We start from the raw sequence: 4992 nt of genomic DNA, 5'->3' as shown, positions 1-4992 counted from the left end.
CTGTTTGTATCTCAATACATGGCACTTATTTCTACGAGCACTCTCTTTTGATATACTAAAATTAAAAAATAAATAAATAAAATATAGACGGCGCTTATATAGAAAAACACTTTCTATGTAAAACAATTAGATAACACTTATTTTATGAAGCACTATCTTTTGGTTATGTGTTTCTATAGAAAGCACTTAATTAAAAAAGCACTTTCTATAATGCGCTATCTATTGATAATTTCGGCGTAGTGAAAAAACCTCATTTCAAAAATACAACATTAACACATCACTCTAACTAAATGAACCTTATACAACTTACCACATTCTTTTCCAAACTACTCTTTAAAGCACTATCACCCACTTTAATATTCATCCTACGCAACAACCTTGGAAATTTATTTCCCACACATACACCCTTTCTGTTAACAAATAGAAAGTGATCAAAAGCCCAAAGTTGAAACGAAACAAATAAAGCATATGTAAATGAAACAAAATCATTAATAAAATGCTTTTATAATGTTCATGTAACTAACTATGAATAAATAAACACAACCCACAACATGGAAGTGTTTTCTATGTTTATGCTTCTTCAAAACCAATGAGGCATTGTACAAACTCCCAACCAAGTACTGTTCCATTTCTGTTAGGCAAAAGAAAATCTGATATGCCTATTAAAATGTAAAACTTGCAAAAATCATCTACACCAACACATTCAGATTGCTTCAAAAGATAATTATATATGACGACAACAATAACCTTTTTATTACTAAAATTGTTCCTACATACACTTTCAATATTGCCTTGATCCAAAGCCATTCCATCTCTAACAATCATCAATCTTAATCCTAAACATACATCTAATAACTTAAATGGAACAACTTCAGAGTTAAGTAAAAACCATCTCTTCTTTCTACCCATATATTACATAAAACACTAAGAACATTTCAACTTATCTTAACAGACTCATTCAACAAAATGAACCACCAAGACGGTGCTCCTTCAATACATAACTTTTGCTCTATACTTAACTTCTTATTCAATAAACATAAATATTTTGTCCTACAAGAATAAACAAAATCTGCAAAACAACAACAATATACAACGATAATTTACACCAATTTTTTTCAAATCACTATGAATACATGTTGTATCACTGAATTCTCCCACTACACTACCTTTACTCTTGTCATTATCATGACTAAGCTTAGTATGTTGACTTCGGTCACTATCTTCACTCATGTTCAGTAAACTGAAATAAGGAACACATTACTGAATCATTTCACAACAATAAAAACTTCGAACAAAATCACTAAATTTAATCATAGAATACAACACAACCTGAAACATCATCAACTCATGAACACATCATATAAAAAACTCAAATACAATAGTCAAAATCACAAAATTAAAGAAAACAAAAGTGCAGGAGGCTTAAATGAATGACACAACATCCAAACCACTAATTCCTACCCAAAATTGAAAAAGTGACAACCAACAACAAAAAAAACTTCAACTATACTTGAATAAGTGCACATGGACCGACAACGAACCACGCAAAAACAACGGACCAAATTTTGTATTCTTCAACTTTCGAGTTAATGTTCTACATCCAAAACAAACATTACAATGCTTTTACTAGTTTTAAACTTTCATAAGACAGACATCGTAATCATAAAAGAAAACACCCACAAGGGTTTTCGACCAACCAAAGTCTTCATCTTTACACCAACAACGAAGGGCTTTCGAGTGACCACGAAGGGTTTTCGACCAAGCACGAACGATTTCTGACCACCACAACCTGTGAATCTTGTCCCACACAACGTAGCCCTCACCTAAGACAATTGATTCAGAGACCACAATGGAAGAAACCACACCGTTTCCACTTCAATACTTCCATTGAAAAGGAACCGCTGAGTTGTTGCTCTTCTTTTCTTTCGTACCCGATCTAGTTCTTGTTCTTCGATCGCTCCTAAGTTCCGATTTTTTGTAGAAGATTTTGAGTTGGTTTCATGAAACGAAAACCGCTTCTCAAAGATTTTTTTTCTCCAATGTTTTGGTCGAAGATTTTTGCGGTTTTATTTTCCACTATAAAGTGATGGTTTCACGTGCACACTAGGCCCCACACCTTTACCAACTCTCACACTCCATCACTGCGCCACATCACCTTCATTTTATTAAATTCAAAACAAAATTAATAAATTCCACATGGGAGTTACATCTGAGAGAGTCAAAAATATTGAAGAGTAAAGTTGGAATAGCTCAGATGGTTAGAGCGTGTGGCCCTTAACCACAAGGTCGGAGGTTCAAGCCCTCCTTCTAGCGTTTACAATAACTTTTATTTTCGTAAATTGGTCACTATAATTACTAATTATTATTAATCATTAAAATTGATCACTATTTAGAGGTATATATTTAGAAGTATAGAAGTATTCTTGTAGTGCCATGAGGCACAAACACATAACATAAATGTAAATGTAGATAAAATTCAATGTAGTTTTAATTAAACTCATTATAATATATTTTCTTTTTTGCTATCTTTAAATTATAAATTAAATAATATGAAAATAAATAGTAATAATGAGACATAATCAATAACATTATTTATTGGTAACATCTCTTTCTAACGTAACAATATAAGAGTAAACCACTTGGATTAACTAAAGAATTTGTGTGTAGAAAAATGTTGAAACTGATGTTAAATGTTGAAGAAATGATTAGACATTGAAACATAAAAGTACATTTTTCTCCATCTTCTACTCGAGTTCACAGTTCCAAAAGTTATATTGTTGGTAACTATATCAATTATTCATAGCTCATATTCTCTTGTCTAATTTTGAATATATATTATCATTCTATATACAAGATTTATGTCTTTATTGTAATGATTGATATTTTTTTTCCTTTCTAATACTTAAGAGAAGTGGTTATAATGTTGTGATAATCAAATATAAGTTATTGAACAACAAGGGTAAGACATTTTGGAAGTTGAAAAGTTCTACTATTGAATTTCTATTACAATATAATCCTTAAAATCTATTCATCCTACTTGTCTAATGCATCTAAATGAGGTTTCTTTACTGTCATGAGACGAGGTTAAGAAATATATTTCCTCAAGATGAATTTGGGGAAGTGATGATAAAATTTTCATTTTCTATAGTATCTATCAGTGATTTATTTTTTTTTATTTTAAAGTAATAAGCTGAAATCATATTAGAAAAAAAAATCAAAGTCAAATTTGAATAAAACATGATTCAATTTCATATTAAAGTGTTAGCCTTGATCCTAAACGTTTCTTGAAAGAAGTGACTTATCCCTTACAAATTTTGTTTGGAGTTTTGCTGGTGAATCCTTTTGTTGTAAGGTCTTCATTCTTATCAACTAAGAATGAAACTAATTCATGGTTAAAACATTTAGAGGATTTGATTATGCAATCATCACTTACTAAATGATTTTCCTAGACTAATTTCAAGAAGCTACAAATTCAAAGTAAGCTCTAACTTATAATATCCCATATTACCTTTTTGAAGTCAATACAAAGAAAAATCAATTAGTATATGATAAGATTGCATAATTAAATATTCCAAATGTTTCAACCATTGATTAGTTTCATTCATAATAGGTAAGGATTAAGACCTACACCAAAGTCATCCCTTGAAAACTTTTATTCAAGTATTCCATAAAAAAAATTAATCACCCACAAATGATTTTGATGTAGGTCTTCATCCTTATCAACTAAGAATGAAACTAATTCATGGTTGAAATATTTAAAGGATTTGGTTATGCAACCACATCACCTACTAAATGATTTTCCTATATTTTTTTCAAGAAGGCATCACTAGATACTTATAATATCCATATCCATTATTACCTTCTTGAAGTCAATCCAAAAAAAAAACATTTATTACATGATGAGATTGCATAACTAAATCTTCCAAATATTTCAACCATTAATTAGTTCCATTCCTAATTGGTATGCAAACCTACACCAAAGTCATTCCATATGGAAACTTTTATTCAAGTATTCCATAAAAAAAAAAAAAATCGCCCACAAATGATTTTGGTGTAGGTCTTCATCATCTTATCAACTAAGAATGAAACTAATTCATGGTTGAAACATTTAGAGGATTTGATTATGCTACAACATCACCTACCTACTAAATGATTTTTCTAGGTTGGCTTCAAGAAGGCATCACTATAAATTCAAAGAAAGCTCTAACTTTTAATATCCACTATTACCTTTTTGAAGTCAATCCAAAATCAAATCATTTAGTATATGATGAGATTGCATAATTAAATCTTCCAAAAAATTTTAACCATTAATTAGTTCTATTCCTAATAGGTAAGGATGAAAATCTACACCAAAGTCATCCTATATGGAAACTTTTATTCAAGTATTCCATAAAAAAATTAATCACCCACAAATTTCTCATAAAAACTTACAAACAGATAACTCACTCATTTCCCAAATCATTTATGATCAAGGTCAAGACTCTAATATGAAATATAATCACTAAGGTGTTTTGTTTATAACGTGTTTATGTACTAACGCGTTTAATATGCTTTCAATTTATTACTACAAACTTCTACAAGATATAAAAAAAAGGAACTTGAACTAACAACCATAAGACCATCTTATAAAAATCTTATCTTAAATTGAAATTCAAAACAACAAGCATAATAAGACCATCTCATAAAAGCTTATCATAAATTGAAATTCAAAAACATTTTCTTTCCTATCATCATTAACTTGTCATAAATTTGCATAATTAACGGATACTATGGAATATAAAGAATTTATTATCATGTTCATTGACAAATGTAAAAAATAAAAAATTTTAAAATTATATTGAAAAAATACTAATGTCTTATTTGTTCTCATGACAATAAATAAACCTGATTTATGTTCAGTAAAAAAGTTAAATAAATAGAACTAACACATTCACTATTATAATTTTTTAATTTTGAAAATGTCTTAACATAGTGTTCAAAAGCATAGATTTT

General features: G+C 29.2%; 1 non-coding gene across 1 annotated transcript; it reads left to right on the top strand.

The window, feature by feature from the left end:
• The first annotated feature begins 2239 nt into the window (after positions 1–2239).
• Positions 2240–2313, top strand: TRNAK-CUU. Its single transcript has one exon. It is a non-coding gene; the product is annotated as a tRNA-Lys (tRNA).
• The last annotated feature ends 2679 nt before the right edge of the window (positions 2314–4992 follow it).

The sequence above is a fragment of the Vigna unguiculata genome, chromosome 4, assembly GCF_004118075.2.
Source record: "Vigna unguiculata cultivar IT97K-499-35 chromosome 4, ASM411807v1, whole genome shotgun sequence".
Lineage (NCBI taxonomy): Eukaryota > Viridiplantae > Streptophyta > Magnoliopsida > Fabales > Fabaceae > Vigna > Vigna unguiculata.
Note: the sequence above shows the minus strand (reverse complement) of the source record. Positions and strands in the feature narration are given on the sequence as shown.